Raw genomic sequence first — 23,378 nt, 5'->3', positions numbered from 1 at the left:
GAGTGGGAGGGGGTATATGGGAATTCTGTATTCTGTGCTCAATTTTGCTGTGAACTTAAACTGCTCTAAAAATTAGTCTATAATAAACACATGCAATGGGACACATATATAAGTACTAAATAAATATCCATAAATACATACTTGGACATTTAAAATATACCTAATGGGAAACATGCGGGGGGGGGGAAGGATAAATCAGGAGCTTGGGATCAACATACACACACTACTATATATAAAATAGATAACCGACAGGGAACGCTACTCAGTATTCTGTAATAGGGAATTCCCTGGTGGTTCAGTGGTTAGGACTCCGTGCTTCCAATGCAGGGGTTGAGGGTTTGATCCCTGGTTGGGGAACTAAGATTCCACATGCCCATGCAGTGCAGCCAAAAAAAAAAAAAAAAAAAAAATCTGTAATAACCTATACGGGGAAAGAATCTGAAAAAGAATGAATGCATGTATATGCATAATTGAATCACTATGCTGTAACCTGAAACTAACACAACATTGTAAATCAACTAAACTCCAATAAAATTTTTTAAAATACCCTATAATACCCAGACGATCACACTCATGAATGCAAGTATCTGTACAGGCACACACACACACACACACACACATTCATGCACATACTCGTTACTGATGTAGGTCAAGGGAAAGAGATTATCTCAAATGTGCCTTCTGTCCTCTGCATGTCCTTGATGGGAAGAAATTTTCTATCCACTTCATTCCTTTCTCTCTTTCCCTCCTCTGGTAGGAGGAGGTCTGTGGGCAGACAGAAGGGAGGAAGTGACTTCGCAGGTTAGAAAAGCAAGGTCTAAGTGATCGTAGGGGAAGGAGGAAGAGGGGGAGAGAGAAGGGGGCTCTGATTGCTCTTTGGACATTGGTGAAGCCTGTGGGCATTCAACGCAAATGAAGGTTCTATTATCATCCTCTGAATTCATTGCTGTGCCCACCCACCCTTTTCAACTCCAAGGGCACAGCTAAGGGACACACTGGAAAAAGCAAATCACACAAACTTTGGGGTCTTGTGATGGCCCCATCTGCTATGATCCCATGGCGTGAGAGCCCCTCAAGAGTCATGGTCAGGGCTGGGGATACCCTGTGGAGTCAGAGAAATTGAAGCCCCAAAGAAAATGAGACACAGGCTGAGGACAAAGCAGGTGAGAGCTTCTGGAAGGTGAGAGGGACCCCCAGTGTTCAGGGCTGGCTTGGAGGGTCCACGGGAGAAGGAGTGAGCAGTCACAAGTAGATACAAGGGCATAGCAATCAATGGTGACCTTGGGGAAAGTGGTCTCAAGGGTATCTGTGTGGGGAGGCCCAAGGGAGGGAGTCCGATGAAGAAGCGAGATGAGAGAGAGTGGAAACTTCACCTAAAATTTCCCAGCCACCATCCATGCCTATGCTCTGCTCTCTCCAAAGCTGTTCTCCCCCCACAGTTCCATCCTTCCTCCTCCTAGCATTCCCCCTTTGTGCTCCTTTTCCACTTCCTATCATTCCCCAAACTTAATCCCTGCAGCAGAACTGTAGACTATTAGAAACCAAAGAGGTACAAACTTCTGTACCTCATGTAATGTACAACATGATAAATGTAATTACCACTGCTGTATGTTATGTTACATATGAGAGTTATTAAGAGAATAAATCCTGAGAGTTCTCATCACAAGGAAAAAAAAAGTCTATTTCTTTAATTTTTGTATCAATATAAGATGATGGATGTTCACCAAACTTATTGTGGTCATCATTTCATGATGTATGTAAGTCAAGTCATTATGCTCTACACCTTAAACTTAGACAGTGCTGTATGTCAGTTATACCTCAATAAAACTGGAAGAGAAAAAAACTCTGGGGAAAACAAAAAAGAATATTAGACACGAAAGGAACTCAAAACATTGGCTAGTACAAATCTTCACCCAGAGCTCAAACAAACACCCCCCACACACACAGAGCATCTCTGTCTCCTCTCATCCAGCCTATCCTTGATTCTTTCCATGAACAGGGAACTCAATTCTGAGAGAAGCAGCCCCTTCTAGCTCTGCTGGCCACAGAGTCATTCCTTTAGCAGAATCATGCATATAGTAGGTCCTCAATTCATGCTTGTGGAATCTGTTTCACTGCCCCCCTCACCTAGTTGCTCAGCTTCCCCATTAAATTATGTATCCAAGACATGAAGATAATTGTCAAGGTGTGAGTCATGTGTAGCATTGTAGGTTTTCATTTAGAATATATTAATTAAAGAGCACCTACGCGGCCCTAGAAGTTGGGGATTCAAGCCAGACAAAGAGAGACACAGTCTCTGTCGTTGTGGAGCTTATGTTCTAGTGGGAACAGACATTGAATAGCTGCAGACACAATTCATTAATTACAGCTGCAGTGAGTACTCTGAGAGGAAGAGATGTAGGGTGAAGTGTGGAGAGGTAGACCATACAACAAGCAGTCTTGATGTATGGCCAATAATCGCGTTACACCTATATAAATAAAACTGGTTACGCAAAATCACTAAGCCAGTAATATGAACAAATCTGTTCCTTAGGGGCAGAAACTTACCACAAAGAGAAACCGTGTGCCAGATTATCGAAGTAATGATTTAGCCATGCGACTTGTTTTGGCCAGCGGGACAATAGCAAATGTGACAGAAGCAGAGGTTTGTAAAGAACTTTCACATTGTCATAAAAGAGGGGATATCACTATAGGCCCTTCAGACACTAAAAGGATAATGAGGGGATTTTTATGAACAGATTTATGTTGATAAATTTGACAGTTTACATGGCATAAACAAATTCCTTGAAATGCAAAACTACCAAAGCTTACTTAAGAAGAAATAGATAGGAGAGATTGGTTCAAGATGGTTGAGTAGAAGGACGTGCTCTCACTCCCTCTTGCAAGAACACCAGAATCACAACTAACTGCTGAACAATCATCGACAGGAAGACACTGGAACTCACCAAAAATGATACCCCACATCCAACGACAAAGAAGAAGCCACAATGAGATGGTAGGAGGGGCACAATCACAATAAAATCAAATCGCATAACTGCTGGGTGGGTGACTCACAAACTGGAGAACACTTATACCACAGAAGTCCACCCACTGGAGTGAAGGTTCTGAGCCCCACGTCATGTTTCCCAATCTGGCGGTCCGGCAACGGGAGGAGGAATTCCTAGAGAATCAGACTTTGAAGGCTAGTGGGATTTGATTGCAGGACTTTGACAGGACTGGGGCAAACAGAGGCTCCACTCTTGGAGAGTGCACACAAAGTAGTGTGCACATCGGGACCCAGGGGAAGGAGCAGTGACCCCAGGGGAGACTGAACCAGACCTACCTGCTAGTGTTGGAGGGTCTCCTGCAGAGGCAGGGGGTGGCTCTGTCTCACCGTGAGGACAAGGACACTGGCAGCAGAAGTTCTGGGAAGTACTCCTTGGCGTGAGCACTCCCAGAGTCTGTCATTAGCCCCACCAAAGAGCCCGGGTAGACTCCAGTGTTGGGTCAACTCAGGCCAAACAACCAACAGAGAGGGAACCCAGCCTCACCCATCAGCAGACAAGTGGATTAAAGTTGTACTGAGCTCTGCCCACCAGAGCAACAGCCAGCTCTACCCTCCACCAGTCCCTCCCATCAGTAAACTTCCACAAGCCTCTTAGATAGCCTCATCCACCAGAGGGCAGACAGCAGAAGCAAGAAGAACTACAATCCTGCAGCCTGTGGAACAAAAACCACATTCACAGAAAGATAGACAAGATGAAAAGGCAGAGGGCTATGTACCAGATGAAGGAACAAGATAAAACCCCAGAAAAACAACTAAATGAAGTGGAGATAGGCAACCTTCCAGAAAAAGAATTCAGAATAATGATAGTGAAGATGATCCAGGACCTCGGAAAAACAATGGAGGCAAAGATTGAGAAGATGCAAGAAATGTTTAACAAAGACCTAGAAGAATTAAAGAACAAACAAACAGAGATGAACAATACAATAACAGAAATGAAAACTACACTAGAAGGAATCAATAGCAGAATAACTGAGGCAGAAGAACGGATAAGTGACCTGGAAGACAGAATGGTGGAATTCACTGCTGTGGAACAGAATAAAGAAAAAAGAATGAAAAGAAATGAAGACAGCATAAGAGACCACTGAGACAACATTAAATGCAACAACATTCGCATTATAGGGGTCCCAGAAGGAGAAGAGAGAGAGAAAAGACCTGAGAAAATATTTGAAGAGATTATAGTCGAAAACTTCCCTAACATGGGAAAGGAAATAGCCACCCAAGTCCAGGAAGCGCAGAGAGTCCCATACAGAATAAACCCAAGGAGAAACACGCCAAGACACATAGAAATCAAATTGGCAAAAATTAAAGACAAAGAAAAATTATTGAAAGCAGCAAGGGAAAAACGACAAATAACATACAAGGGAACTCCCATAAGGTTAACAGCTGATTTCTCAGCAGAAACTCTACAAGCCAGAAGGGAGTGGCATGATATACTTAAAGTGATGAAAGGGAAGAACCTACAACCAAGATTACTCTACCCGGCAAGGATCTCATTCAGATTCGATGGAGAAATCAAAAGCTTTACAGACAAGCAAAAGCTAAGAGAATTCAGCACCACCAAACCAGCTCTACAACAAATGCTAAAGGAATTTCTCTAAGTGGGAAACACAAGAGAAGAAAAGGACCTATAAAAACAAACCCAAAACAATTAAGAAAATGGTAATAGGAACATACATATTGATAATTACCTTAAACGTGAATGGATTAAATGCTCCAACCAAAAGACACAGGCTTGCTGAATGGATACAAAAACAAGACCCATATATATGCTGTCTACAAGAGACCCACTTTAGACCTAGGGACACATACAGATTGAAAGTGAGGGGATGGAAAAAGTTATTCCATGCAAATGGAAATCAAAAGGAAGCTGGAGTAGCAATACTCATATCAGATAAAATAGACTTTAAAATAAAGAATGTTCAAGAGACAATGAAGGACACTACGTAATGATCAAGGGATCAATCCAAGAAGAAGACATAACAATTATAAATATATATGCACCCAACATAGGAGCACCTCAATACATAAGGCAACTGCTAACAGGTATAAAAGAGGAAATCGACAGTAACACAATAATAGTGGGGGACCTTAACACCTCACTTACACCAATGGACAGGTCATCCAAACAGAAAATTAACAAGAAAACATAAGCTTTAAATGACACAATAGACCAGATAGATTTAATTGATATTTATAGGACATTCCATCCAAAACCAGCAGATTACACTTTCTTCTCAAGTGCTCATGGAACATTCTCCAGGATAGATCACATCTGGGGTCACAAATCAAGCCTCAGTAAATTTAAGAAAATTGAAATCATATCAAGCATCTTTTCTGACCACAATGCTATGAGATTAGAAATCAATTACAGGGAAAAAAACGTATAAAACACCAACACATGGAGGCTAAACAAAACGTTACTAAATAACCAAGAGATCACTGAAGAAATCAAAGAGGAAATCAAAAAATACCTAGAGACAAATGACAACGAAAACACGATGATCCAAAACCTATGGGATGCAGCAAAAGCAGTTCTAACAGGGAAGTTTATAGCTATACAAGCCTACCTCAACAAACAAGAAAAATCTCAAATAAACAATCTAACCTTACACCTAAAGGAACTAGAGAAAGAAGAACAAACAATACCTAAAGTTAGCAGAAGGAAAGAAATCATAAAGATCAGAGCAGAAATAAATGAAGTGGAAACAAAGAAAACAATAGCAAAGATCAATAAAACTAAAAGCTGGTTCTTTGAGAAGATAAACAACATTGATAAAGCATTAGCCAGACTCATCAAGAAAAAGAGGAAGAGGATTCAAATCAATAAAATTAGAAATGAAAAAGGAGAAGTTACAACAGACACCGCAGAAATACAAAGCATCCTAAGAGACTACTACAAGAAACTCTATGCGAATAAAATGGACAACCTGGAAGAAATGGACAAATTCTTAGAAAGGTATAACCTTCGAAGACTGAACCAGGAAGAAATAGAAAATATGAACAGACCAATCACAAGGAATGAAATTGAAACTGTGATTAAAAATCTTCCAACGAACAAAAGTGCAGGACCAGAGGGCTTCACAGGTGAATTCTATCAAATATTTAGAGAAGAGCTAACACCCATCATTCTCAAACTCTTCCAAAAAATTGCAGAGGAAGGAACACTCCCAAACTCATTCTATGAGGCAACTGTCACCCTGATACCAAAACCAGACAAAGATACTACAAGAAAAGAAAATTACAGACCAATATCGCTGATGAATATAGATGCAAAAATCCTCAACAAAATGGTAGCAAACAGAATCCAACAACACATTAAAAGGATCATACACCATGATCAAGTAGGATTTATCCCAGGGATGCAAGGATTCTTCAATATATGCAAATCAATCAATGTGATACACCATATTAACAAACTGAAGAATAAAAACCATATGATCATCTCAATAGATGCAGAAAAAGCTTTTGACAAAATTCAACACCGATTTATGATAAAAACTCTCCAGAAAGTGGGCACAGAGGGAACCTACCTAAACATAATAAAGGCCATATACAACAAACCCACAGCAAACATCACTCTCAATGCTGAAAAACTGAAAGCATTTCCTCTAAGGTCAGGAAAGAGACAAGGATGTCCACTCTCACCACTATTATTCAACATAGTTTTGGAAGTCCTAGCCACGGCAATCAGAGAAGAAAAAGAAATAAAAGGAATACAACTGGAAAAGAAGAAGTAAAACCATCACTGTTTGCAGATGACATGATACTGTACATAGAGAATCCTAAAGATGCCACCTGAAAACTACTAGAGCTAATCAATGAATTTGGTAAAGTTGCAGGATACAAAATTAATGCACAGAAATCTCTTGCATTCCTATACATGAATAATGAAAAATCTGAAAGAGAAATTAAGGAAACACTCCCATTTACCATTGCAACAAAAAGAATAAAATACTTAGGAATAAACCTACCTAGGGAGACAAAAGACCTGTATGCAGAAAACTATAGGACACTGTTGAAAGAAATTAAAGATGATACCAACAGATGGAGCGATATACCATGTTCTTGGATTGGAAGAATCAATATTGTTAAAATGACTATACTACCCAAAGCAATCTACAGATTCAATGCAATCCCTACCAAATTACCAATGGCATTTTTTACAGAACTAGAACAAAAAATCTTAAAATTTGTATGGAGACACAAAAGACCCTGAATAGCCAAAGCAGTCTTGAGGGAAAAAAACGGAGCTGGAGGAATCAAACTCCTTGACTTCAGACTATACTGCAAAGCTACAGTAATCAAGACAATATGGTACTGGCACATAAACAGAAATATAGATCAATGGAACAGGATAGAAAGCCCAGAGGTAAACCCATGCACCTATGGTCAACTAATCTCTGACAAAGGAGGCAAGGATATACAATGGAGAAAAGACAATCTTTTCAATAAGTGGTGCTGGGAAAACTGGACAGCTACATGTAAAAGAATGAAATTAGAACACTCCCTAACACCATACAGAAAAATAAACTCAAAATGGATTAGAGACCTAAATGTAAGACCGGACACTATAAAACTCTTAGAGGAAAACATAGGAAGAACACTCTTTGACATAAATCACAGCAAGATCTGTTTTGATCCACCTCCTAGAGTAATGGAAATAAAAACAAAAATAAACAAATGGGACCTAATGAAACTTAAAAGCTTTTGCAAAGCAAAGGAAACTACAAACAAGATGAAAAGACAACCTTCAGAATGGGAAAAAATATTTGCAAACGAATCAACCGGCAAAGGATTAATCTCCAAAATATATAAACAGCTCATACAGCTCAATATTAAGAAAACAAACAACCCAATCCAAAAATGGGCAGAAGACCTAAATAGACATTTCTCCAAAGAGGACATACAGAGGGCCAAGAAGCACATGAAAAGCTGCTCAACATCACTAATTATTAGAGAATGCAAATCAAAACTACAATGTGGTATCACCTCACACCAGTTAGAATGGGCATCATCAGAAAATCTACAAACAACAAATGCTGGAGAGGGTGTGGAGAAAAGGGAACCCTCTTGCACTGTTGGTGGGAATGTAAATTGATACAGCCACTGTGGAGAACAGTATGGAGGTTCCTTAAAGAACTAAAAATAGAATTACCATATGACCCAGAAATCCCACTACTGGGCATATACCCAGAGAAAACCATAATTCAAAAAGACACATGGGGGAGGGTGGGAGGGAGGGAGATGCGGGAGGGAGGAGATATGGGAACGTGTGTATATGTGTAGCTGATTCACTTTGTTATAAAGCAGAAACTAACACACCATTGTGAAGCAATTATACTTCAATAAAGATGTTAAAAAAAAAAAAAGACACATGCACCCCAATGTTCATTGCTGCACTATTTACAATAGCCAGATCATGGAAGCAACGTAAATGCCCATCGACAGACGAATGGATAAAGAAGATGTGGCATATATATACAATGGAATATTACTCAGCCATAAAAAGGAATGAAATTGGGTCATTTGTAGAGACGTGGATGAGTCTAGGGACTGTCTTATAGAGTGAAGTAAGTCAGAAAGAGAAAAACAAATATTGTATATTAAAGCATATATGTGGAACCTAGAAAAATGGTACAGATGAACCGGTTTGCAGGGCAGAAATAGAGACACAGATGTAGAGAATAAACGTATGGACACCAATGGGGGAAAGCAGTGGGGAGTGGTGGTGGTGGGATGAATTGGGAGATTGGGATTGACATGTATACACTGATGTGTATAAAATGGATGATTAATAAGAACCTGCTGTATAAAAAAATAAATTAAATAAAATTCAAACAAAAAGAAAAGCAATATGTAGAAAAGTGTGAATAATATGACCTTGTTTTTGTAAAACTAACAATAAAAATATTTCATGTACATGTATATACATGTGTGTATAAAAAAAAAAGAAGAAATAGATAACCTAAATAGCCCAGTGTCTATTAAAAAATAGAATTTGTGATTAAATACCTTCCCATAAAGAAAACTTCATGCCCAGATTGCTTCACCAGTGAATTCTACAAAAGTGAAAGAAAGAAATAATACTGATTTTAAACAAACTCTTACAGGAAAAGAAGAGGAGGGAATGCTTCCCAGTTGATTCTATGAGGGTAGCATTATCCTGATACCATAACCAGATAAGGATATTACAAGAAAAAAAAATCCCACAGACCAATATCTTTCATGAATATGGACACAGACAACTTTTAAAAAATATTAGCGCATAGAGTCCAGCAATATATTAAAAAGAAAACACATCATGATCAAGTGGGGTTTATCTCAGCAATGCAAGGCTGGTTCAGCATTAGAAAATCAATGTAATATGTCATATCAAGAAATTAAAAAGGAAAAATCATATGGCAATCATCATCTCAATAGCCCAGCTTACCTACCATACCTGTCAATGCACATTACAGAGGGTCAGTCAATTTAACACTCTTTCCTGATAAAAACTCTGAAATCAAAGCCAACACCATGCTCAAGGTGAGTTCTCACAAAAATTTAAAAGAAATGAAGATGGCCAATATCACCTGTATTGTTCAGCTTTATTTCTAACACTGCTAGCCAATGCAACAAGGCAGGAATCAGAAATGACATGCAATTAATAGGAAATAGAGACAATCCATCATTGGCATGATTGTCTACTTAGACAACTAACTGAAAATTATTAGAACTAATGAATGTGGCCAGTTACAAAATAAAAATATGAAACAATAGCTTTTCTTTTTTTTAATTAAAAAAAATTTTTAAATGCCTTCCAGTCATACCTGGAATAATACTATATAAATTTATTAAAGTTAACTCCATGTAATACATTTTAGAAAGACTGTCATCCAGATTTCCCCATAATTTATTCCAAGGGATTAATGTGAGCAGATTGGGAGTTCATTATTATATCACCCAAATTCCTGCGTTTTTTTTTAACATCTTTATTGGAGCATAATTGCTTTACAATGGTGTGTTAGTTTCTGCTTTATAACAAAGTGAATCAGCTATACATATACATATATCCCCATATCTCCTCCCTTCAATAGCTTTCCTAAAATGCCAGAGATGATCAACTTGTAAAAATATACATTCATTCACAATAATAATAAAAATTAAGATAAAACCAACAAGAAATGCGCAGGACAAGTGAGATATAGCTCAAGAGGGCTTGAATGAAATGGAGAACTAAAACCTATTCCTGAATGGGGGACTTTATGTTATAAGGTTGCTGACATTCTCTGCATTGACTTATAGGTTTAAAAAACTTACAAATAAACATTCCAGTAGGCTTGGGGGAAGCCACTTGGGAAAAGACCTTGAAGACTGACCTAGAATATATCTGGGAGAATAAATAGGCAAGAATATCACAATAAAATTTTGGAAAAGAAGAATGAAACCCACTATAAAATGACAGCAATGTAAATAGTGTGGTACTATTATAAGAATAAATAAACATTAACAGAAAAGAATAGACTCTAGTTTTCAACTGTCTATATATCTCTCTTCTTATCTACAAAATGTAGCATAATTTATTTTTAAAATATTCAATAATAATTCATAATAAAGATGGCATTTCAGATTGGTGGGGAAAGGATGGAATATTCAATAGATGTAACTTAGACAACTGGTTTACCATTTGGGAAAGAAATTTAGTTCAAACCCTACCATACATCATGTGACAAAATAAATTTCAGATCAATAAAAGAATTAAAAGTAAAAAAATGAAGCCATAAGGGACTTCCCTGGCGGTCCAGTGGTTAAGACTCCGCACTTCCACTTCAGGGGGCGCGGGTTCGATCCCTGGTCTGGGAATTAAGATCCCACATGCCGTGTGGCATGGAAAAAAAAAAGCCATAAAATAAGTTGGTATAAAATATTTGCAACATCAATTACAATAGGTTAATATTTTTGATTTATGTGAACATCTAAAACGGGGGTAGGCATTGGGAACTCCCTGGCGGTCCAGTGGTTAGGAATCCGTGCTTTCACTGCTGTGGGCCTGGGTTCGATCCCCGGTCAGGAAACTAAGATCCTGCAGGGTGCACCGCCGTCCAAAAAATAAATAAGGGGCTTCCCCGGTGGCGCAGTGGTTGAGAATCTGCCTGCCAATGCAGGGGACACGGGTTCGAGCCCTGGTCTGGGAAGATCCCACATGCCGCGGAGCGACTGGGCCCGTGAGCCACAACTACTGAGCCTGCGCGTCTGGAGCCTGTGCTCCGCGACAAGAGAGGCCGAGATAGTGAGAGGCCCGCGCACCGCGATGAAGAGTGGCCCCCGCTTGCCACAACTAGAGAAAGCCCTCGCACAGAAACATAGACCCAACACAGCCATCCATAAATAAATAAATAAATAAATAAATAAATAAAATAAAAATAAAAATAAAACAGGGTTGGGCAAACTATGGCTCACTTGCCAAAACTGGCCCATTGCATGTGTTTGTATGGCCTGCAAGCTCAGAATGATTTTGACATTTTTAAATGGTTTTTTAAAAAATCCAAAGAAGACTATTTGACAATACCTGAACATTATAGGAAATTCAAATTTCATGTGTCCACAAATACGTTCTATCGGAGCATAGCCACTTCCACTCATAGACGTCTTGTCTTAATTGCTTTCGAGTTACAAGGGCAGAGTGGAGTAGTCATGATGTAAACTATGGTCCGTAAAGCTGAAAATAGTTACTAACTTACCATTTGCAAAAAAAGTTAAGATTGCATTGATATTAGAAAAGGCATGAACACAGAACCTCAAGCCATTCTGGTCAGAGGTTTAACGTTCAACTCTGGGCTTCTTACTCAAAAACTCAGACCGCTGACCAAGTCACTCCATCCTCCTGTGCCTCCGTTTAAAGTAAGGGGCAAAGTCGGATTGTTGCAAGGAATAAATCAAAAAGTGATTTATGAAAGGCTTAAAACAGAGCCTGGCACATAATACACTACATGGATGTGAGCTATTCGGTTTTCTTCTTTTTTTTTTTTAATAGACCTTTTTTAAAAAATTAATTTATTTATTATTTTTGGCTGTGTTGGGTCTTCGTTTCTGTGCGAGGGCTTTCTCTAGTTGCAGCGAGCGCGGGCCACTCTCCATCGCGGTGCGCGGGCCTCTCACTGTCGCGGCCTCTCTTGTTGCGGAGCACAGGCTCCAGACGCGCAGGCTCAGTAGTTGTGGCAAGCGGGGGCCACTCTTCATCGCGGTGCGCGGGCCTCTCACTATCGCGGCCTCTCTTGTTGCGGAGCACAGGCTCCAGACGCGCAGGCTCAGTAGTTGTGGCTCACGGGCTTAGTCACTCCGCGGCATGTGGGATCTTCCCAGACCAGGGCTCGAACCCGTGTCCCCTGCATTGGCAGGCAGATTCTCAACCACTGCGCCACCAGGGAAGCCCTGCTTTTCAGTTGCATCAGTAGATATTTTAAAATTGTGATCCTGTCTTCAAGTGTTCTACGGAGTGAGATTTTTCATCCACTGCTGGTGGTGAGGATCATTTTTTCCAAGGCCACTTGGCAAAATGCATCAAGAACTTTAACAAAACCACTTATTTTTATTACTTTTAAATTTTTTCTTTATTCTTCTGGCTGCGCAGCACACGTTGTGTGATCTTAGTTCGCCTGACCAGGACTGAACCTGTACCCTCAGCAGTGAAAGCGCGGAGTCCTAAGCACTGGACTGCCAGGGAATTCCCCAACCGCTTATTTTTAATCCAGTATTTCCACATCTGGGATTATTTTCCCTAAGAGCAAAAGCAAAGAAACAATAAATATGTGTTGCCTATTTATTTCTTCCCTAACGAATTGGGAGTAGCATAAAGAAATCATCACAGAGGCAAAGAAAAATGAACCTAAGAGCAAAAGCAAAGAAACAATAAATATGTGTTGCCTATTTATTTCTTCCCTAACGAATTGGGAGTAGCATAAAGAAATCATCACAGAGGCAAAGAAAGATGAACATACAAGGATATTCATCCCAATTTCATTTATAACAGTGAAAAGTTAGAACCAACCTAAATGCCCAGCAGGAAAGAACTGGTTAAATAATTTTGCAGCCATGTTGGCAGGGGAGAGGAGGAGGAGTCCTGTTTTAGAGGAATACTTAACAAGTTATTTTCTGGGGGCTTTAAAAATTATTGAAATAGTGCAATCTCATTGTAAAAAGGGTCAAACAATACAAAAAGTGAAGACACAGAAATTCCCCCTTTAACTGTCACCCCGCCACTTCTTCCGAAGAGGGAACCACTGTCAATTGTTTGGAATAGATTCCCAGGGCGTCTTATGCATGTACATACTTGTGTATCATTCGTGTTCTTTAATATAAATGCAATCAGACTGTATACAATGTTATGTGTTTTTTTTTCCCCACGGAGCAATATACCAGTAATATATACAGGGATTTTTCCACGTCAGTAATATAGGTCTGTCTCATTCTTGTTAATGGCTGTGCTGCGTTCCCACAGTCTGCCGTGCCCTGATTTGTCTAACTATGCCCCTATTGTCAGTCATCAAGACTGCTTTCCATGTTTTGCTTTTACAAGCAATGGCATCATTGCAAGCAAGTCTTCGACGAGCACACATCTTTGGGAACGTATATTCATGGGATCAGTTGTTGGCTACAGAGTGGCCAGAACAAAGGTGATGTACTTTAAATATTTTGTTCGATCACAGTCAAATTCCCTTCCAGAAAATTTGCAATAATTTACATTTCCTCCTCCTGACAGTGTGGCAATGCTTATTATTCATCCAATTCTCCATAAGGCCTGACGCTTGCAATATTTTTAATGTTTGCCAAGTTAAAGAATGAGGACTAAAATTTGTCTGATTACTAGTGAGACAGAGCATGTTGCTGTCTTCTTTTTCTTTTTTCTGCTATTTATATTTCTAGCCTGCTTACACAGTCCAGATGATGTAGGGGTTAGGAGTATGGACTCCACAGCCAAGCTGCTTTGAATCAAGCTCAGCTGTTTACTGGCTGTGTGACCTTGGGCAAGTCACTTAACCTCTCTGTTTCTCATCTGTGAAATCGAGATAATAATAGTATCCATCTCACAGGGTTGAGGATTAAATTACTTTGTGTATATAAAGCACCTAGAACAGTATCCAGTATGCAGTGAGCAGTTAATAAAACATTAGCAATTATTGCCCTTTTGCCTATCATTTATGTTGCAAGTATTTCCTTCCAGGCTGCTGCTTTGTTGGCCCTTTTGTCTTTGTTCAGCGTGTTTCCATATCATCAAATCTGTCTGTCTTTTCATTCATGGCTCTGAGTTTCAATGAAAGCAAAACTGGGACATTTAAACTGAACATAGAGTAAGAAACTGGGAAAAGAGAAGAAAATATTAGCAGTGTTCACCTCTGGGCGATAGAATTCAGATGACTTATGCTCCTTTTTTATACTCTATGTTTTCTGAATGTTCTAATGAGCATATATCATGAGTATACATTTCCAAATGAACACATATTACCTTTATTTTTATGCTTTATCTGTTTTTAAATTTTATACTAAGCACACTGGTAATCATTTTATAGTGAGAAAAACCACCCCCCTGCCCCCGCCCAATAAATGTTGTTTACCTTAAAGGACAAAAAAAAAAAAAAAAGGAGGCCGTTAGCTTGGGACTCCACACTTAACCCCACCCATAGCCACCAGAGGAAAGCTCCACCCCTGACGGCGCCAGTCCTGGGACCAGACGGCCAAACATTATAGCAGGACCGCCCCCTGGTGGCAAAGAGATGAGTTGATCCAAGAAGGGGTGTGTGTGTGTGTGTGTGTGTGTGTGTGTGTGTGTGTGTACGTACACATGCGCGTCCTCCTGTAAGGAGCTTTGTTCCATTTAACTTAAATCACAAAGCAACCCTTTGAGCTGGGGACTAAAATTATGTAAAAGACACAGGTGAGAAATCTGAGTCACCCAGCTGGCAAGGGGCAGCTCCCCACCCCACGTGGAGAAATGTCCAGGTTCCTGTTTTTTGTGTGTTTGTTTTGCTTTTTGGTCACACCACACGGCTTGTGGGATCTTAATTCCCTAACCAGGGATCGAATCCGTGCCCTCTACAGTGGAAGTGCAGAGTCCTAACCACTGGACCACCAGGGAATTCCCCCCAGGCCCCTGTTTTTAAACACCAAGTCCTCTGCTCCCAAAGGGCCCCTGCCCTGTCTGTGGATCTAATTCACATATCATACAATTCACCAATTGAAAGTGTACAATTCAGTGGGTTTTAGTGTATTCCCAGAGTTGTGCAACCATCATACTGTCAATCTGAAAACATTTCCATCACAGAATGCGGAGAAACGGGAAACCTTGTGCACTGTTGGTGCGAATGTAAATCGGTGCAGCCACTTTGGAAAACAGTATAAAGTTTCCACAAGAAATTAAAAACAGAACTATCATACGGTCCAGTGATCCCACTTCTGGATATACATCCAAAGGAAATGAAAACCTTATCTAGAAGAGATTATTTGCACTCCTATTTCATAGCAGCATTATTCACAATAGCCGAGATATGAAGACAACCTAAGTGTTCCTTGATGGATGAATGGATAAAGAAACTGTGATATATATATATATTCATTCCACTGTATGTGTGATGGAATATTATCAACCTTTAAAAAGAATGAGGGGACTTCCCTGGCGGTCCAGTGGTTCAGACTTCGCCTTCCAATGCAGGGGGTGCGGGTTCGATCCCTGGTCGGGGAACTAAGATCCCACATGCCCTGGGGCCAGAAAACCAAAACGTAAAACAGAAGCAATATTGTAATAAATTCAATAAAGACTTTAAAAAATGGTCCACATCAAAAAAAATCTTTAAAAAAATTTAAAAAATAAAAAGAATGAAAAAAAATTAATATATAATAATATATATATTTTTTATTTGGCTGCATCGGGGCTTAGTTGCAGCACGTGGGATCTTCGTTGTGGCACGTGGGCTTCTCTCTAGTTGTGGCGTGTGGGCTCCAGAGTGCGAAGATTCAGAAGTTGCTTAGTTGCCCCACAGCATGTGGGATCTTAGTTCCCCGACCAGGGATTGAACCCGTGTCCCCTGCATTGGAAGGCAGATTCTTAACCCCTGGACCACCAGGGGAGTCCCAAGAATGAAATTCTGTCATTTGCAACAACATGGATGAACCTGGAGGGCATTATGCTAAGTGAAATAAGCCAGAGAAAGACAAATATTGCAATCACTTGTACGTGGAATCTAAAAGAAAAAAGTAGAACTCATAGAAACTGAGAGAAGAAAAGAGGTTGCCAGAGGCTGGGGGTGGGAGAAATAGGGAGAGGTTGGTAAAGAGTACAAACTTTCAGTTAGAAGACAAATAAGGTCTGAGGATTTAATGTATAACATGGTGACCACAGTTAATAACACTGTATTGCATAATTGAAATTGACTAAGAGAGTAGAATTTAAGTGTTCTCACAGAGAGAGGGAGAGAAAGAGAGACGGGGAAAGGTAAACATGTGAGGTGATGGATGTATTAATGAACTACATGGGGGGGCGTCCTTTCCCACTGTGTCCATTATCAAATCACCACATTGGACCCTTTAAATATCTTACAATTTTGTCAATTCTACCTCGATAAAAAGAGAACATTTCCATTACCCCAGAAAGAAACCCTGTGCTCCTTAGCAATCATTCCACGTTTCCCCCTCCCACCAGCCCCTGACAACCACTAATCTGTCTTTCTCTAGGAATTTGCCTGTTCTAGATATTTCATATTAATGGAAGCAGTCATACAAATGGGATAATACAGTATGTGGCCTTCTGTATCTGGCTTCTTTCATTTAGCATAATGTTTTCAAGTTTCATCCACATTGTAACATGTATCAGTACTTCATTCTTTTTTAGATGCAAATAACGTTGCATTGTATAGATATGCCACAATTTGTTCATCCAGTCATCAGTTGATGGGCATCTGATTGGCTATTAGGAAGAGTGCTGCTATGAAATTTCATGTGCAAAATTTTGGTGGACATATATTTTCATAGGAGTGGTATTGCTGGGTCATATTTTAACTCTATGTATAAGAGGTCTTTTAATTCAGCTTCCCAGATGTCTTGGGGTCCTACATTGTTGTCACTTCCCTGTCTGATCTCTATATGGCCATTTCCAGAGACCTGGCCAGAAACACACACACACACACACACACACACACACACACACACCCCTCTTGTGAGCCTGACTCCATCAGCTTCCTCTGACTCCACTCTCGTCCAGCTCCTGTGGGCTGCAGGGCAGACCCTCAACCCAGAACCCAGGTCCTCACTGGAACCCCAAGATTTCTTAGCATTAGCTAAGTCTCAGACAGAGGTAGTCTGAAGCTCCAGTGAAAGCCCAACTAACTCTGTTAGTCATGAATGTTCACCAAATGTTTCCAATGCTCTCTCTTCTGAGAGAACATGGTAGGGCTGTTCTGTCCTGCCCCCTCTTGGTTGGGTAGGACCATGTGACTCGTTCTGACCAATAAGAAGTGAGCAGAAATGCTGTGTCATTCCTGGGCCAGAGTATTTAATTGCTGGTGTGAGGCCCGCCAGAGAGTTTCCTCTGCTATGGTGACCTGAAACATTCCAGATAGTTGCTGCTTCATCACCGGGGTCATGGAGTGTGGCACGTGGGAAAGAATCCCCAGGTGACCTGTGATGGATATGTCCTGGGAGTGAGAAATTAATTTTGTATTGTTTTAGGCCCACAGGTTAGCATAATCTAAATTATCCTGACTGATACACCAACCCATCTACATCATGGTACCTGGGTCCAGCCAAGGGCTCTCTATTAGTTTAATAGGGCTGCCATAGCAAAGGACCACAGACTGGGTAGTTTAAACAACAACTTTTATTGTCTTTGGAGGCTAGACGTTCTGGAGGCTGGAAGTCCAAGATCAAGGTGTTAACAGGGTTGGTGGCTTCTAAGGGCTGTGAGGGAGAATCTGTTCTGTGCCTCTCTCCTAGCTTCTTAAAGTCTCAGGTGTTCCTTGGCTTTGTAGATGATGTTCTCCCTGTGTCTCCACATCGCTGTCCCTCTATGTGTGTCTGGATTCAAATCCCCCCTTTTATAAGGACGCCAGTCATAGTGGATTAGGACCCAGCTGAATTACCTCCTTTTAACTTTATTACCTCTTAGAGACCCTATCTCCAAATAAAGTCCCATTCTGAGGTACTGGGGATGAGGATTTCAATATATGAATTTGGGGGGATGCAATTCAGCCCATAACAAGCTCCATTCCAACTCCAAGGTGCCAGGGGTCCCAGCCTTCCCAGCATCAGTGAGAGAAGGTAAGAGACATTGATGCTGCGTGACCAGGGGGCTCCTTCTAGATCCATGGAAGGCTTCTTTCCTGAGGATCAAGTGCTGTCCACAGGAATGCAGCCTAGCATGGAAACCTCAATAAATCCACTTCCCAGGGAGATAGCATAGGGTGGTGGGTAAGCTTATGAATATGAATCCCGGCTGCATCTCTTAGCCACTGTGTAACTTAACCCCCTCTTTGAGCCTCAGTTATCTCATCTATGAAATGGGATAATAATAATAATATGCCCTCCATAGAGCTATTGTGAGAATTTGGAGAGAGAATATGCATGCATCAGCACGAGGCCTGATATATGTCAATCTCTCCAAAAATGAATTATTATTGTTATTGACGCTGGTGGCGCTCATATGTGCTTAAGGGAAAGAGGACATTATGCGGCTTCAGGGTGGGGGGGGGTCTCAAGATTCCTAGAGAGTGGGAGACATCTCAGGTATCTTTGCTTTACCTTCAGAGCTTGACCTCATTTGACAAACATTACTGAGCACCTACTATGGGCCAGAAGCTCTTCTACACAAGGTTCTACCAGTGCTGGAACTTATATCTGGTCATGTCTCAAAGAGACAGATGACAAACAAGTGAAGTAACTGTGGTTAGCGAGCATGATTAAAAGGCAAGAAAGGGACTTCCCTGGTGGCACAGTGGTTAAGAATCCGCCTGCCAATGCAGGGGACGCGGGTTCGAGCCCTGGTCCGGGAAGATCCCACATGCCGTGGAGCAACTAAGCCCGTGCGCCACAACTACTGAGCCTGTGCTCTAGAGTCCACAAGCCACAACTACGGAGCCCATGCACTACAACTACTGAAGCCCACGCGCCTAGAGCCCCTGCTCTGCAACAAGAGAAGCCACCGCAATGAGAATCCCAGGCACCACAACGAAGAATAGCCCCCCGCTCACCACAACTAGAGAAAGCCTGCACGCAGCAACGAAGACTCAAAGAGGCCAAAAATAAATAAATAAAAAATTTAAAAAAATAATAAAAAATAAAAGGCAAGAAAACGGGGCAGTGGGAGTGGGGGAAATGCTTTAAACAGTAGCTTCAGACAATCTGAAGGCGGGATATTTGAGAACAAACATTTCAGCTACACAGAATAAAGAGCAAAGGGCTCCCAGGCAGGAATCTACGGAGAGTTGAGTAACAGAAGAAATGCTAGTGGAATTGAGGAGCAAGTGAGAGTGGAGCGGGAGGCAATTAGGGTGGAGACGTCAACAGGGGGCACACTTGGGCTGAATTTTCAGCTTAATGTGCCCCCCAGAATCTGGAAGGGGCAGGGATGTCGGGGGCTCGGAGGGGGATGTAGAGAGGGGGGGGCTTAAGCAGTACCTTGGATAGCGCCCTTTGCTGTCCGTGGTGCTGACATCCTGAGACCTGTTTCTCCAGAAGGAAGAAGCCATTGATTCAACAATGGAGACCTACCCTCGAGGTGCTGAAGTTCCAGGTACAAATAGTCAGAACATCAGTAATGACCAGCTGATCATCCTAGTAACAACCGACATTCAAGGAGCGTCTCCTACTGGCTCAGCCCCTGAACTTGGGAGGGAGCTGTGATTGGCAAAATAATGTCTACTCCCCTCCAAATATGTATGTGTACTAATCCCTGGAACCTGTGAATGCGTCACCTTACATAGAAAATGGGCTTTAACCCACGCACCTATGGTCAATTAATCTATGACAAAGGAGGCAAGAATATACAATGGAGAAAAGACAGTCTCTTCAGTAAATGGTGCTGGGAAAACTGGACAGCTGCATGTAAAAGAATGAAATTAGAACATTCCCTAACACCATACACAAAAATAAACTCACAGTGGCTTAAAGACCTAAATGTAAGACTGGATACCATAAAATTCCTAGAGGAAAACATAGGGAGGACAATCTCTGACATAAATCACAGCAATGTCTTTTTGGACCAGTCTCCTAGGATAATGGAAATAAAAATGAAAATAAGGAAATGGGACCTAATTAAACTTAAAAGCTCTTGCACAGCAAAGGAAACCATAAACAAAATGAAAAGACAACCTACAGAACGGGAGAAAATACTTGCAAATGATGCAACCGACAAGGGATTAATCTCCAAAATATACAAACAGCTCATACAGCTCAATATCCACAAACAACATAATCATAGAAAAGGGGCTTTGCAGATATGATCTCGAGATGGGAGATGATCCTGGATTACCCAGGGGGGCCCAATGCTGTCACAAGATCCTTATACGATGGAAGCAGGAAGGTCAGAGTCAGAGAGGGAGATGGGGTAATGGAAGCAGAGGTCAGAGTGATGCAGGATGAGAAAGATTCAGCCAGCCATTGCTGGCTTTGAAGATGGAGGAAGGGGCCATGAGCCAAGAAATGCAAGTGGCCTCTCAAAGCTGGAAAAGGTCAGGAAACAGGTTCTCCCTCAGAGCCTCCAGAAAGGAACTCAGCCCAGCTGACACCTTGGTTTCAGCCCAGTGGAACCCATTTCAGACTTCTGACCTCCAGAATTGTAAGATAATAAATGCGTGTTGGTTTAAGCCACCAAGTTTATGGTAATCAGTTACAGAAGCAGTAGGGAACTCATGAAGGAGCCAAAGCTTGGAAAAGCCAGGTCTCTTCCTCTCAAAATCTAGGAATTGGAAGAAATGGGAATTCGAACCAAGTGGTCTGACTCCAGGCCTATGTCCTTCACTGCCTCACCATGCTAAAAATATCTTCCCTGGTCTTATGGATTGAACTGTGGCCCCCTCCCTTCCAAATTCGTATGTTGAAGTTCTAATCCCCATGCAATGAACTGAAGGTTTGTGCCCACCCCCAACCCAGTTCATACATTGAAATTGTAACCCCTAATGTGATGGTATCAGATGGGGCCTTTCGGAGGGGATTAGGTCATGACAGTGGAGCCCTCATGAATGGGATTAGTGCCCTTATAAGAGAGAACCCAGAGAGCTCTCCTGTCCTCTTTCCACCAAGTCAGCAGTCTGTAACCCAGAAAAGGGCCTCCTCCAGAATGTTGATCTTGGACTTCTGGCCTGCAGAAGTGCAAGAAATAAATTTCCGTTGTTTATATTACTTTACAGTAAGAAGGAACAAGGTACTGACCCATGCTGCAATATGGATGAACCTCAAAAACAAGTTGCTAAGTGATAGAAGCCAGATATAAAAGATTACATTTTATATGATTCTGCTTATATGAAATACCCCTGCAAAAGACAAATTTGTAGAGGAAAGCAGGGTAGGTGGCAGGTGTGGCAGGGTTGGGGGAGAGACAAGGGGCTGCAATGAGCTTGAGGGAATTTGAGGGGGGTGATGAAAATGTTCTAAAACTTGATTGCAGTGATGTTTGTACAACTCTATACTTTTTTTTTTTTTTTTTTTGGCTGCGTTGGGTCTTCGTTGTGGCATGCGGGATTTTTCATTGCGGCGCACGGGCTCTTCATTGCGGTGCGCGGGCTTCTCTCTAGTTGTGGCATGTGGGTCTTCTCTCTCTAGTTGTGGAACGGGCTTAGTTGCCCCGTGGCATGTGGGATCTTAGTTCCCCGAACAGGGATCGAACCCTCATCCCCTACACTGGAAGGCGGCTTCTTTACCACTGGACCACCAGGGAAGTCCCTATGGTACTTTGTTACAGCAGCTTGAATGGACTAAGACACCCCAGTAACTCAGAATGTGTGTTTTTAGAGAAAGGACCTTCAAAGAGGCAATTCAGTTAAAATGAGGTCAGTGGGGTGGGCCCTAATTCAAGTGACTGGTGTCCCTATAAGAAGAGGAGATCAGGACACAGACACACACAGAGGGGGACCATGTGAGGACACAGGGAGAAGACAGCCGTCTACAAGACAAGGAGAGAAGGTTCAGAGGGAACCTACCCTGCCGACACCTTGGTCTCTGACTTCTAATTCTCCAAAACTGTGAGAAATGTCTGTTGTTTAAGCCCATCAGTCTGGGGTACTTTGTCATGGCAGCCCCAGCAAAGCAACATACCTGGGGACTCTGGGAAGCTGCACCCCATCTCTGGCCTAACCTAAGCCCCCCTGAAGAGTAGCACCCCCCAAACCCACAGAGGTACCAGTATTAGGATGCTAGACCCATCCCAGCTGGTTCAAATCACGAGCTATTTCGAGGTGAGGAGGGGACTTCACAGGACCATCTAGAGTCAGGACACACATGGGCCACAGGGCTGTGCTTGCCTGTCACATCCTCTCTGGACAACTTCACCCATCCACACGGCACCTGTCTCCACCGCTGTCCTGACACCTCCAGACATGTTCCCGGCACAAATCTCTCTTCATTTCCCATCCCAAATGTCCAGAGCCCCTGCTGTCTCCCCTGGATGGTTCCTCTGGCTCCCCAAACTCAACATGGTCAAAACAGAGCCCAGCACCACTGTCCCCTGCTCCTGGTCCTTTCCCCTCACCCTCATCTCAGTCAAGATGCCCTTCCCTGTGGAAAAAGGAACCCCCTATACAGCTGGTGGGAATGTGAATTGGTGCACTCACCATGGAGAACAGTATGGAGGTTCCTTAAAAAACTAAAAATAGAACTACCATATGATCCAGCAATCCCACTCTTGGGCATATATCTGGAGAAAACCGTAATTCAAAAAGACACATGCACCCCAATGTTCACAGCAGCACTATTTACAATAGCCAAGACGTGGAAACAACCTAAATGTCCACTGACAGATGAATGGATAAAGAAGATGTGATAAATATACACAATGGAATATTACTCAGCCATAAAAAAGAATGAAATAAAGCCATTTGCAGTAACATGGATGGACCTAGAGATTATCATACTAAGTGAAGTAAGGCAGACAGAGAAAGGCAAATACCATATGATATCACTTACATGTGGAATCTAAAATATGACACAAATGAAGTTATTTGCAAAACAGAAACAGACTCACAGACATAGAAAACAAATTTGTGATTACCAAAGGGGAAAGGTGGGGGGAGGGATAAATTAGGAGGTTAGGATTAACATATACACTGTTATATGTAAAATAGATAGTCAACAAGGAGCTACTGTATAGCACAGG

This window comes from Balaenoptera physalus (genome assembly GCF_965194825.1).
Source record: "Balaenoptera physalus genome assembly, chromosome: 3".
In the NCBI taxonomy this organism is placed as follows: Eukaryota; Metazoa; Chordata; class Mammalia; order Artiodactyla; family Balaenopteridae; genus Balaenoptera; species Balaenoptera physalus.
Note: the sequence above shows the minus strand (reverse complement) of the source record.